This window comes from Petaurus breviceps, unplaced genomic scaffold (assembly GCF_028583685.1).
Source record: "Petaurus breviceps papuanus isolate PSGF00001 unplaced genomic scaffold, PetGlider_PUasm1.0 118, whole genome shotgun sequence".
Classification (NCBI taxonomy): domain Eukaryota; kingdom Metazoa; phylum Chordata; class Mammalia; order Diprotodontia; family Petauridae; genus Petaurus; species Petaurus breviceps.
In genome coordinates, this window is record NW_027185616.1 from 10,070,472 (window position 1) to 10,085,309 (window position 14,838).

The window sequence follows — 14,838 nt, forward strand, 5'->3', positions numbered from 1 at the left end:
AGGCGGGCCTCTTACCAGCTGACCTGCGGCCCCGGACTTCTGCCTGGGAGGGAGAAGAAGTAGGGAAGGTGGTGGGGAAAAGAGCTATAGGGCATACCTGAGAGTGTCCCCCCCGCACTCCCATCCCTCCCGCTGTTTGTCTGGGTGATCGATTGATTGCTAAGCCCGGGGCACCACCACCCCGGGTCGGTTTTCCGCGAGGCGCCCAGCGGGGAGCTCCCACGGGTGGGGGAGGGGGAGGGGAAGGCCTGGCCGCTTCTCCTCCTCCCCCGACCCTGCTTGCGTCTAGCCCCCCAGGCATCGCGACTGAAAAGATTTTAATATCCTCTTGCTTTGGGTTCCGCTCCCCCCAGCTCCTCTCGCCCGACGGGGTTGAACCCTGCGTTCTCCTCGCCCAAACTTGGCAGCTTCGCTCCTGGATACACTCGGCTGCCCGGGGCACCTTTGAGGAGGGCGCGAAAAAGGGTGGGAGGGAAGCCCCTCCCCTTCCACGCTGTGCGTTTTTCCCGGTGGGACTACACGCTTCAATCTCGACTCAGAGGTAAATAAAACAAACAGCGCCGCAGTCAGGCGGCGGACCCGTAGGAAACCAATCAGGACCCTTGCGGCCGATCTCCGTTCAGAGTTCCCCGGCAGTGACTAGGAAGGCAGGTCCCTGCTGTCTCTGGTCCACTCGCGCGCTTCTCAGAATACTTCATGATCGCGCACGGAAGGGAGCGGGCATACCAGGCGAGAGCAGGTTCTGCATTACGTAGGCACGAGAAGGAGAAAGTAAACCTAGTTTCCGAACCGCTGCCGTTATTCTTTTGTCGTGTCTTCTCCGAGATAGAAGGTAATTAACTCATCGGTGGGAACTGGGGCAAAGTGAGGAAGGGAGTAAGTCATTCCACAAGATACACTCGGCTTGCAGTTCTGAAACAAGGCAAAATATATGGGAGATCCTCTCAAAGATGATTTGTCAGATAGGACCTTCTTGTCTCATGAGTCTTGTCAATAAAGTTCAAACCTTATGCCATCTAAATTTGAAAAAAAAAAAAGATCTTTGGAAATACTAAATATTTCAAACTTTCAGATGTTGAGCATATTCAATTTTAAGAGGTTGTAGGAATCAAAGAAAATGGTGAAATCCCCAGTCAGTAAGATTTGTTGAACATTCTTACCAAGTACTTGTGCTGGGTCCCAGCCCTAAAAGATCATGCCTTCGGAAGCCTCCCGATCTCTCAGCAGGCCCCTGTTGTCCTGTAAGAATTTTTTCCCTTGTTGTAGGCCTGATTCTGTTATCAGAACAGACATAGGGGTGCCTGGTCCAAGGATTTTTGTGCCCGACTGACCCCGGTCTCTCCCTGGAGCCAGATTCCCCAAGGTCCATGCTTCTGGCAGCAAAACAAAAAAACTCTTTTCTCCCTCAATGTCTGGTATCAACAGTTATCTCTGCAGACTCCCTGTTTTTTCCCATCCATAGATTATAGGCGCCTGCTCCCAAAGACACCTGGACCCCTGATATATCCCTTAAAGTCCCTAGATTACCTAATTAACATCACTGGCATTCTTTAGGCCTGTCCCTTTTCCATATAAGCCCCAGCACCATTCTCACTAGTTTGCAGTTTCCCTAAGGACCCTTGCCTGCATTTGCTAAAGCATTACTATAAACTTTTGCCACTTCACTAAGAGAAGCCTTTAGGGTGGATTCATTCCAGGCAACTCTGCCTTGGCATTCTAGGGGTGCCAGCACCCCAAACCTCTTCAGTACCACAAGGAATTACAAAAATTAAAAACCAAGTTCTTTATCTCCAAGAGTGTAATCTAATGGTGGAACTGGTATCAGTTGAAGCTACTATTTGGGACTATAACATTTTATTTTTTTAAATCTCATTCTTATTTTTGTTTTTATATCACATTTCTGAATACTGAATATCTTTCCCTACAGAGGCTGTCCTTTGTTTTATTTATTATTATATTTGGTTTGTCAGTGAATTTATAAGTTCATTTTAGCATTTATGAAAAGGGAAAGATTTAGATAAAACCATGAATATATTTCAGTTTACTCCTATTGAATTTAAATTTTACAGAATGGAGATTCTACAAGTCAACAGTTTATTACAGATAAGTTTAAATAAAAATTCACCCAGGTTATTCCAATAAGAAGCACTCCTTAGCAGTATCATTTAATGCAAAAGTCATTTATTAAGCACCTACTACATGCAAGTCACTAGTTTGGTACTTTTCACAAAGGTGAGGGAAAACCCTACATGGTTTCATTTCCATATTTGTATGTCAAGCATTTGGGGTGGAGGGAATTTGACATAAGCATTTTTATATGTTTAGAATGGGTGTTTATTGACCTTCTTACCCTTTGATCCCCTGCCTTTATCTATAATTTCTGACTTTCCCATTTTCTTGTTGGATACAATGCTTAAATGCCACTTAACTCTCATAAAGTGTGTGAACCCTATAGGTTACTGAGACATCATCTACAGTCATTTTTATGAAGGTATCCACTTATGAGTAGGTACTTCTGCCATGAGAGGAAAAGTTAAATGTGTATACAGAGACCACACAAATGTTTCCACTTAACTGTAAACTTTATAGGCAAGCCTGACTTTGGGTTAAAATGTTTCTAGAGACATTTGTATCTTCTAAAAGAGTTGGAGAACTGATAAATAGAAGTATGTACAGAATGATTGAGTGTGTGTATATGTATAATATATATATGTGTATATATATGCATATGATAGCCATCTCTTGGGTGGTAGGGGGAGGGAGCAAGGAAAGGGGAATAAAGGAATTTACATGATAATTTTATTATATATTTAAAAGAAATAGCAAATTGTACAAAATAGATTTGCAGTTTCATGTGCAATCACCTTTTTTTATTCTACCGTGCTATGGAAACACATATTTTATTTCATAAATTAAAAATAAGATAAATAAAAATTTGTAAAAGAGTTGGAAAAGGAGCTCAGAGGTCATCTATTTTAACATACTCTTAAAACATGAATCTCTACAACATTGTCAACAAGTTTTATCACCTGTAAAATGAGAGGGTTTGTATTTAATGGCCTCAAAGACTCCTTCCAGTTCTAGATCGATGATCTTATGATTTTAAATCTTTATGATTTTAAGTGGATCATTTATACTGAAAGACCACCTATGATAGAGAATTATTCCAGCTCTGCCACTTAAAATCTGTGTGACCTTGGGAAAATAATTTCACTCCTGTGTGTCTCAGTTTCCCCCTCTATAAAATAATGAAGTTGGATTAGATAATCTAAAGCCCCTTCCAACTTTAAACCTTATGATCCTATGATCTCAGGCATTCCTTTCCACTTTTGGACAGTCTTAATAGTATAACCCTATAAAAAAGACTCATGACATAAAGGATCCCAGGTAATTTTTGAAGGATTTTCTCTTTCACGTAATTGATAGTCTGCCTGCTCCCATTACACGGAAACTGAATGTAAGCTTATGGTTCACAGTATTATAGAATATGATTATTATTAAATGAAGGGATAAAAACAGGCTTCCAAAAGGAAAAAAAAAACAATTCCATTCAGTAAGCATTTATGAAATACAAGCAAGGCACTGCTAGACATTAAGAATACAAAGACAACATTTTAAATGAGTTTAAGCACACCTCCCGCCTTTGATTAGAAAGATGATGAATTAGAGATACAGAATGAGAACATGCTTTCAGATGTGTTGATTTCTTTAGCCTGATTATACTTTATTATATATTTTAATCTTTTTTAAAGGTCTGGGCTTCTCCTAGGGGATGTCATGCATGGGTAAATATATCATTTGACCAGGGAGAAAGCACTAAAGGGTAAGGATACTAGGAAAGGGGGGAAATCACATTAAGAGGGGAAATCTGAATTAGACCTTGAAGGGTTGTAAGAAGCAGAGATGAGGAAGGAATACATTGTAGCCTGTGTCAAGGCGTGGAGATGGGAGATAGAAAAACCTAATTCTGGAAATAGAAAGTAGGTCAGTTTGGCACATAAAATACATAAAGGGGAATAGTATGAATTAAGTCTGGAAAGGAAAAACCAGAGCTATTTAGGGCCTTAAATACTAAACTAAGGAGTTTGTATTTTATCTTAGAAGCATTAGAAAACCACTGAAAACTTCTTAAGCAGGGTGACATGATCACATCAGCTCACTATTTTTTTTTATTATTTGTTTTGAACTTATATACAAAAAGGCAAAAAAGCCACATTTCCATGTACACAGCACAACACAAAAAGAGGATTCAATATGAAACCACAAAAATCTCCATTTCACACAATTTACTTAAAAAACAACTATGTAATAAATACATGTCATTTTCAAAGCTACCCTTCTTTTCTGTCCTTCCTTCTGAGTTTTCTTTTGTTCTCTGCTGTGTACTTTTAATTTTTTTCTCCCTCCTCCTATCCCATCCAGAGAAGGCCACCATTAGATACTGATATGTGTATATGTGTGTTATAAATGAAAATCTGTGTGCTCTGTCTAGGGAATAAACCACACTTGTTGGGGATCCAGGAATTTTCATCATCTTTTTTACATTTATTCTGTAACAAATAAATGGGTAGCCTCCGGAAAGAGACTACAAAGGATTAGACAAAGGCAAGCCCTTTTTATGCTCCTTTCCATTCACTTTCCCTCTTTATCCTCCCTTCAGAGCTGGGATTGGCTCCAGCTCTTCTGGGTTACAACTCTCCTGACTTGCCCATTAAGCATGCATGTTAACGAAAAGTTGGTGACCATCCCCCAATGGTGACCAGCCTAACTCAGGCCCCTCTTTACAGATTTATGCCTTCCTGCATGTAAACTCCTATTCCTATAAAATCTGTGGAAACCAAACTGCCAGCATTTTTCACAATCCCTCCATTTCTTCTTTAACAGAAATTTGGTTTCCACACCTTTTAAGCTACCCCTTCCTCAAACTGTTTCAATATCAGCTCTTATCTCTATGCAACAGTTTGACAGGTTCAGCTTGCCACACACTTTATGAACCTGTTCACTATATATAAACGGTAGCCCTGTAACCCTGACTCCCACCTCCCCTTTAGGTAAGATCAGTGCATTGACAAATTAAAGGGCACAGTCCCCTTTGTGAGTTCAGATACATAGAGCCCCCCCAAATAGCAATCAGTTGTCCCTTCGAGGTCCAGAAGTCTCTTCTCACACAACTGCCTGGGAGAGCCACCATCTGATGGACCTTATCTAGTTCTTGTTGTCTGTGGCCATCCTCAGCAGCACATCGCATCACCTCTTCATCCTCCTGTAGGAATCTGCTTTCCTGTGTCCATTCTCCTACAAAAGTGACCTTGGAACAATTTTAAATTGCCACCCCTAAGCTTTATATATCCCTACCATTATTACAAAATCAAAACTGGAACCTTGGCCAATTGTCATGTTCAAGATCTTATATTAATTCCTCCACCAGGGGATCAATAAGGAATTAGTAACAAGCTTCAATACATACATAAATACATCAAGTAATCAATTTTTAAAACAATGCCAACTTCTGGTCATGTTGTTTTTTCTAAAGCATTCACAAAATTGACTGCAAACCATTCTTCTTTTATTATAACAACACTGAGGCAAGTATGATATTAACATGATAATATCCTCAGAAGCCCTTGACCTAGTTGTCCCCATATTATTATTACAAAGAACTAACGGGCCCTGACTTATACAGGAATAACTCCTATATGAACAATAGATATTAAGGATAAATAACTAGTTGTTGTTTGAGCCAAAATCCTAAACCTAACAACTCAATCTTACAGTAACCTAAGATGTTCTAGAATAAATTATTTTTTAAAAAAGCATTGATACTTTGCTTACAAAACCTTGATTATAGAAAACTGCTATTAAAAGAGTAGGGACATATACTAAGGCAAAGGAATAACATCTCCCCAATTTCATGCCAGTTCCAGGCAGAAAGTATATCAAAATGCAGACTGCATCATTGAGCCAGGCCTCTGCTGAGTGTCAATGAGGAAATTTAATTGAGAGACTTCAACCTCAGCACATGTCAAAAAGCTTTTCTCTCAATCTTCCTATGAGATTACCCTTTATAATTCATAGATGCATCTTCTCTGGCATCCTGAGTCAGTGAATCAGACAGCCTTTAGCCTTTCTTGATATCCACACCTAGAGTTAGACTCAGGAAGAGTCAGTAACTAGTCCCATTAAATCTCAGATAGCAAGTTCCAATAATCAGCTTCAGATATAACTATAACCTCACATTAAGAAACATCTCTAAAGTGAGCCTTAAGTAACCTGTATTCATTTCTACACTCATTCTAGTTCATAAAATCAAATCTCCCATTGAGATATTGTTCCAGCAGATTTCCATCTACTTCCCAAACTTCCCTCTCTTTCTCTGATCATGCTTGATCTAAACTCATACTGAAATTCCTTTCTCCAGACTGTAGACGTCTCTGATTTAGTCCCAGTTTGACTGAGCTATTTATTAACATTTCCCTTCTTGAAATACTTCCTCACAATCTTCCCACATACTTAAATCATCTGAAACTGACACACAAAGGTATCCAGAGCAACTATCTAGAGACCTAAGTGGCTTGGGTAACCCTCAGTTTCCCCCAAACCTTCTTATCTGCCTTCCATATTTTTAACCAAACCTTTATTTATCTTCCCAAACTCTAAAACCCATTATTTATATTATTCAACTTTCCTTTACATTCTAACCATAAAACAAGATAGCTCATAAATTATTATTCTTGTCTAACTTAGTTGTCTGTACTGGTATCCCAGCTGAAACAAAACTCAGAGGTTACTGGTTAACAAGAATTATGTATCATTACTCTCATTGAATTGCAATAAGCCATAAAGATTTACCAGGACTCACATATCTAAGGGATTCCATTCAACATCTTATCAGGATTCCTATTCTCAATTCCAAATTTGTACTGAAAACCAATTACTAGAAATCAATTTTATTGACTTTAAAAGCCAGTTTGGGGGCTGGCTGGTTTCCAATTCTGCTGCCCCTCAGTGAGACTTCTTTAGGGGCCCTTATTGTAACTGCTGCCCCTGACCCCATAATCTTAAAATTCCTTATCTCCCCCAACCTGGGTCATAAAATTTCCTTTGTCTCCCTTATCTTGTGCCATCAACTTTCCCCATCCAAACCCTCTAGAGAAGCCAATCTCCCAGACATCAGCATCCCACCCAGAGAATCATAAAAATTACTGTGGGTCTGGATAGAAGATTCAATATAATTACCAGTTTTCTTTTAGCAAAACAATTTTAACTAAAGCTTCCTTCTTAAAGCAAAAATAAACCTTTAAATATTGGAATTCATTAAAACTAATTTGGTGTAAAATGTCCTTAAGTAACATAAATTCCCAAAATATTAATCCTTAAATAAACTTCCTTCTTTTCTTCTTTAACTAGAAATTATTACCTTCTGGAATTTCATATAATGAATGTGGTAATCCACAAACCCCCAAATTAACACCCCAGGATCTTCATCTGTGAAATAGGAATCCTTACAATACAACTTTTGCACAGAGTTCATAAGAACTTAGCAAGCTTCATAATAACATTTAGATGCTTTTAGCAACATAGCTCATAATTTTTACCAAATCACAAAACTTAGTAAACATCAGTATCATTATTACATTTGTACCCAAATATAATAGTTCCACATTTTTATCCCACCCCTTCAAAAGCCAATTCATATACAACAAAATTCAATTTGAAATTTGCTTTCTCCAATAACAACCATTATTATTTTCCCTTTACAAATCAGGAATTCTGATCTGGGATCAGGGGAGTTAACAACTGAAATCTTCCTCCAGAATCCAGAACTTTGACTCCCCACTGCCCCTCCTTCTTCTGAGAGGCTTGTAAAAAGTTCCCTGTCCCATTAGCATCTCCTAATCCTTTCAGGTGGGAAGGGGGGGAAGAAGGTGGCTAAATACAATATGGACCTGAGATCACAGGGCTTGTTCTCACCTACCCCATCCAAAACTTCCTTTTAGAAATTTCCACTTTAACTGCCCCAGAGACTGGGGAAGAGAAAAAAAGATTCTCACTTTCTCCATCCAGCTCACTCTTAACTGCCTACCAGAGGTCCTTTGTTCTGCCAATTACCCCTCTGCTGACCAGGGTTTTTCTTTTCTTTTTTTCCCAGCCACAAACACGAGACATTTCAGACACACAGACACAGATCAGACATGGACACAACACTTAATATTATGAGTGCACTGAGAAAAATTTTTTTAGATTGGTCAAAAACTTAGGATCGATTCCAGATTCAAAAGCTCAGGATCCTTCCCAGATTTCTTTCCTTCCCTTGGCACCTTTTCTTTTGAGTCCCTCTCTCCCATTTCCCCAGCCTCTGAGAACTGGGTCTGAGTAGCTAACTCAGCACCCAGGTGTTCTGCAGGTTCCAAGATCATCCTCCCAGTTTCCTCTACCCAACCTAAGTCCCCCTACCTTTATCAATATCAATTATTATCACATGGTCACCAGCTGGTTCTTCCCTGAATCTGCTCAGTTACTCCATACGGCAAATGTTGCCCTCTTGATACATTGGCAAGCCCCAGTGAGGACTCAAGACAAGAACTAGGGCTGCTTGTCCCAGGTCCCAGTACTCACCCAGTGGTCCCCACCCTCCCAGCAGCCTGCAAGAGTCAGGGTAGGGGATTTAGCAAGTATCTCTTCAGCTGTGTGGAGAGCCAAAATACATGATTCAATACTCGGATAACTCTGAGTGGTCAGCGCCAAGTATGGAAACTTTGATGACTGCAGCTTCTGCTTTGGAGCCTACTCTTGATTGTATGCTTTTGAAGATGCGGCTGCAATAGGAGTTACCTAACTACAAGATCAGAGGCTTTTCCCTAAGATTTTAGTCACCCAGATGACAAATCCTTATGAAATTATCCATTCTGTGCTACTTCCAGGATATGACAAAGACAATGATAAGAAAACTTGAGTCCTAATCCTTTGTCTCATTGCTCTATAAAAACCTTGTCCTAAGAATCAATAAAAGGATTTCTTCCTTGAACTACCCACATGGCTTGGTTCCTTCTCATTCACATCTCTGACCATGCTTAGTGCTGGACACTGAGCAGCTCGAGGCACAGCTGACCACGGAGGAGGTGCCCTAGGGGGTCCCTGTCAGATACTCTTCTTTTCCAGCACTTCCTCCCATCTCAACTTTCCTGAGATCCCCAAAACCTGGGCTGAACCGGTTATGGGGGTGGGATTTCTGGACTAATGCCTGCCCTTCCATTTCCCTTAAACACCCATGTTCCTGGATCCCCAACAATTCCCTCAGAATTTTAGCAGTCCAGAGAAAAAAAGCCTATGGGCAATAGAGACCCACTGAATGGAGGAGGGAAGGGCCTGGGAGGGGGGGGTCTTCCCTCTTTAACTTACTTTTGATTCTATTTAAATCCTGGATAAGCACCCAAATTGTTTTAAATGAAAATCTGTATGCTCTGTCTAGGGAATAAACCACATTTGTTGGGGATACAGGAAGTTTCATAGTCTTTATTTTACATTTCTTCTTTTTTTTCCAAATGCTTTATTAACTTCTGCCTTACATCATTCATTTCCGCCAGATTGTGAGCTGCAAATTTTCTCCCTGTTTTTCCCCTACCCACTGTCCCAAAATAGCAGTCCCACAGGATATCCCCTCCTCCAATCTGCTCCCTCCCATATTTTCTCCCATACCCCTTTTGACTTTTCCAGTAGGGCATGATGGATCTCTATGCCCCAGTGCATATCTTATTTCCCAATTACATGTAAAATAGTATTAATAATAATAATAATATATATATATATATATTTAAACATTTGATTTTAAAACTGAATTCCAGATTCATTCCCTTCCTCCCTTGTCACCCACCTTTACTGGGAAGATAAGCAGTTCAGTCTAGGTTGTACATGTGTGGCTAATGCAAAACAATAACATAGTAGATATATTGTAAAAGACTGACTATGTTTCCCTAATTTTCATTAGTGATGTGGAACATTTTTTCACATGATTATTAATAAGCTTGAATTTCTTCTTTGGAAAACTGTATATTCTTGGACCACTAATTTATTAGTGATGATTCTTGTTCTTGAATATTAAAAAAAATCAATTTCTTTTGTCTCTTGGCCATCAGACCTTCAACAGAGATATTTGAAATGAATGTTTTCCAGTTAAGAGCTTTTCTTTTGATTCTAGCTACATTGTGTTTGAGCAAAAGATTTTAAATTTAGCATAATAGGTATGATTTATTTTCTTTTTCTCTTGAGTGATCACCTTGTTTGTATTTCTAATTGACCCTTTTAATTTTTATTCTTCATTTTTGAATGCATCCCTTTCTCTATCCTTCCCCAGCAACCCTTCCCTTCTAGTAAAAAGGAAAGGAATCAGTTCAAATAAACCAACTACTATATTGGTGGCTCCGGCAGTGTATATGCACTCATATTTCACACACCTCTATAGTTTGGGGAAGTGAGTTTTCTAAGCTCCCTCTAGGGTCTAGTTCTGTCACTATAATCACACAGTGTTCAGTTTCATTTTATTGTTCTTCCATTTACATTGTTGTAGTCTCAGCACACAGACTAAAACAGATTGAGGGTAGCTGACCAGCCTTACACCCATTGGTAAGTTAGGGAGATGTCTACCCCAAGCATGTGAAGACTTCCCTTGGCAGGAAATGAGCTGAGGAGGACAGTTTGTTCTATACCCATGAAGGCAGCTGAAGCACGTACCGTGGAATGCTTAGAGTTTGTTCAATTAACAAAGATGCCAAGGTCATCAACTGTGTCCTGGGTCACTGTAGTGCCAGTGCAATATTTACAGCTCCCATTATCACAATAAAGACTGTGACTATAAGTATCGCATGACGGTTGATTGCAAAATATGCCAAACTCTCCAGGTAGAGGATAGAACTGAAGCATTTATTTAGACACCAGAAAACTGAATCCCAAAACCAGTAAGCTGATTCCATCACAGTACCAACAATATTCAGAAGCCATAATAATGCTGAGAGCCACAGCACCCTTCAGCCTTCCCACAAACCAATACAAGATCAGCATCTACTCACTAGCTTATCTGACTCCTTGCCTGAGTGTTCTCTCTCCCCCACTCATCTGGCTCTCTCTGAACCAGCTTCCTATGGGCCCTGCTTCCCTTCAGCAAAACTCCTCCCACCACAGGCTGTATGTGATTACATTCAGCAGAATGTAGGGGGCAGAGTTTACTTGCAAAGCAGGGGAGATCTTCAAATTCCCCCCCCAGGTCTATTAAGGGTCAGGGAAGATCTTTAAATTCCCATTCCCATTACAGTCATCTGGACTGCACTGGACTTCAATGACTCTCGAAGAGAGAGTGAGGCTGACGACTTTGTGCAACTTGCCTCACTTAAATCTAAATCATGCATGAGTCAAGACATCACCCTGTGATGTAATTGGTCCTCTTTGAAACAAAGAATGAATAAATTGTGGATATTATTTTCCTGGTCCTGCTTATGAGATACATTTTATGCAAAGATACCAAACTATATTCTTTTCCCCCCACTTAATAGTATTTAATTCTTTTCTAATTATATGTAAAGATACTTTTAAGTATTTACTTTTTTAAGATTTAAAATTCCAAATTTTTCTCCCTCTCTCCCTTCCCCTCCCCAAGAAAGCAAGCAATCTGATATGGGTTATACATGTATAATCATGTTAAATATATTTCCATGTTAGTCATGTTATGACAGAAGAATCAGAACAAAAGGAGAAAAACAGTGGAAAAAAAAGTAAAAATAGTGTGCTTTGATCTGCAGTCAGACTTCACAGCTCTTTCTCTGGATATGGATAGTATTTTCCATCATGAGTCTTTTGGAATTGTCTCAGATCACTGTATTGCCGAGAAGAGCTAAATCAATCATAGTTGATTACACATAGCATAATATTGCTGTTATTGTATACAATGATCTCCTGGTTTGGCTCATTTCACTTTGCATTAGTTCACATAAGTCTTTTCAGGTTTTTCTGAAATCTGCCTGCTCATTATTTCTTTTTTTGTGGGTTCAGCAGCTCCAAAGTTTGTTTAGAGTCCCCTTTTTACATGGATTGGGGAAGGTGGAAGCCGGAACAGCGGGGAGGTCCTGCTTCTACTCCACCATCTTGACTCCACCCCCTCTGCTCATTATTTCTTATAACATAACAGTATTCCATTATATTCATATACAACAACTTGTTCAGCCATTCCCTGATTGAAGGGAATCCCCTTAGTTTCCAGTTCTTTGCCAACAAAAAAGAGCTGCTAGAAATATTTTTGTACATGTGGGTCCTTTTCCATTTTTTAGGATCCTTTGGGATACAGGCCTAGTAGTGGTATTGCTGAATCAAAGGGTATGCACAAGTTTTATAGCCCTTTGTACATAGTTCCAAATTGCTCTCCAGAATGGTTGGATCAGTACACAACTCCACTAACAATGCATTAGTGTTCCAATTTTCCCACATCTCTAATATTTATCATTTTCCTTCTCTGTCATATTAGCCAATCTGATAGGTATGAGGTGGCACCTCAGAGTAGTTTTAATTTGTATTCTCTAATCAATTTTTTCATAGGACTATAGATTTGATTTCTTCATTTGAAAACTGCCTGTTTATGTCTTTTAATCACTTATCAATTGGAGAATGATTGTATTCTTATAAATTGACTCAATTCTCTATCTATTTGAGAAATGAGGCCTTTATCAGAAACAGACTGTAAAAACTGTTTCCCAGTCTTCTGCTTTCCTTTTATCTTGGTTGCATTGGCCTTGCCAAAGTATATTCTTCATAGTTGATTTTGTACCTGCAAAAGCATTTCAGTTTTGTGTAATCAAAACCAAATATTTTCTCTTTTATAATCTCGATTCTTTGTTTGTATAAGAATTTTCCTGTAGTTATCATTGTGAAAAGTAGTTATTTCTATTGTGCTCTAATTTTCTTTTTAAAATTTATATATTTTTAGTTTTCAACATTCATTTCCACAAGATTTTGAGTTGATTTTTTCTCCCTGTCTTTTCCCTATCCCCACCCCAAAATAGCAAGCCTACTGAATACCCCTTCTCCCAATCTGTATGCTCTAATTTTCAAAAATAAATTTTGTTATCTTTTGTTTTTACACCACTGAAATTTTCCAAAGTAACCTTCCCTTTACCCTCCCAGAGAACCAGCCTTTATAACCACAATAAAAAGAGAAAAAATAGTTTAGCAAAGTAACTTTGACTTTATCTGTGGAGTTTCACACCCACAGTCTCCTTCTCTGAAAAGAAGAAAGGGGGATACTTACTTTCCTTGAGACCATGCTTGATCACTATAATTTCATAGCATTCAATTTTAATTGTTTTGTTGATGTTATTTCCATTTATCATTAGTAGTGATAGTCATTGTGTGTGTTGTTTTCTGTGTTCTGGTTACTTCACTTGACATCCATTCATGTAAATCTTTCCATGCTTCTCTGAATTAATTATAATCATTGTTTTTCATACTGGAGTAATATTCATATGATCACAGATTTAAGGCTAGAAGGGACCTTAGAGGTCATCAAGTCTAACTCTTTCATTTCATGGGTGAGCATACTGAGGCTTAGAGATATTAAGCAATTAGCTCAAAGTCACACAGCCAGTAAATGTTCACAGAAGAGATTTGAACCCTTGTCTTCCTGACTCCAAATCCCAAACTCTGACAAAAACTAATGGGAAAACAGGAAATTGGTTTGGTAGGAATGGAGTTTAGACCAACATCTTATGCCATAACTCACAATAAACCTCCAAGTGGATACTCAAACTAAATGTAAAAGAAGACATTATTTTAAGAAATTAGAGAAAAGTTGTGGTATACCACACTGTTAATCCAATTGTGCTCCCACCAGTTCTAATCTACTAGTCTGTGTTCTTGGATTTATCATATTTTAACATTAAGAACCACTCCTGGGCTCAAGGGACCAGGGCACTGTACCCCTTCCCTTCTCTGCTCTAATGAGAGGGGTTAGGCTCCCTTTTCCCACACTCTTTGACAAGCCATATCCCAACCAAAATCTGCTGCTGCTACTTTTGTACTATATCTACTCCTCTGAGAAGTGTTACTGCCCATTTAGAATGAGACCAGCATACCTTGCAGGTGGTCAACATATTTACAATTCTGTTGTTAATTAGCCTTATTCGTCCTAAATGTTCTCAGGTTGGTTGAGATAGTTGAGTTGATTATCATCATTCTTGACGTCTTAATAGGTTTGTTTTCCTGTTGGAGGGCCCAAAGACTTTCTGCCAGCATCATTCCTCTTTTCTAAAAAAAAAGCTATGTTAAAACCTGCTCACCATGTTCCAGGTAAGCTCCAGTGCCTACTTATTCTCTGCACTTAAATCTCACTTCATTAGGTTAATTTTCAGTGTGTGAATTTGAACTATTTCATCCTCTGTTTTGACTCTACATCTGAGATGACTTGGGATTTACCTAGGTTTCCAAAGGATTTAGTGAGATGTACCAAAGTAGAAATATGTAATGTACTATGGTTTTTTTAAAAATAGGTATATATACCTATAGTTGACTTTACTGTTAATATCTACCAGATTGAGTTTTTAATACTCATTTGAAATAACTTTTGTTATTAATAACTATCAAATCTTGTTCTAGTCCTGAAATAAGTCAACTTGAACTTTGTCTTATTCTAATTTTAATAGTAAGGGACACTGAAAGGGGATGGAGAACAAAGAGAGGTAAAGTGACATTCTTCACCCGTTTCACAATTTTGCCTATAACTGGCTAGTTGTTATTGTAAATTGCAAAAAAAAAAAAAAAGTACTATAATTGGATAGAAGATATGAGGAAATTAGGCAAAAT

The 14,838-nt window shown here is 38.7% G+C and overlaps 1 long non-coding RNA gene across 1 annotated transcript in view; it reads left to right on the top strand.

Annotated features, from left to right (window-relative positions):
* Nucleotides 1-26: 26 nt before the first annotated feature.
* Nucleotides 27-14,838, top strand: part of LOC138159853 (uncharacterized) — a 29,627-nt gene continuing 14,815 nt past the window's right edge. The window contains exons 1-2 of the long non-coding RNA XR_011167992.1: nt 27-832; nt 14,229-14,325. This is a non-coding gene — a long non-coding RNA (uncharacterized lncRNA). The remainder of the gene's footprint in view (nt 833-14,228; nt 14,326-14,838) is intronic.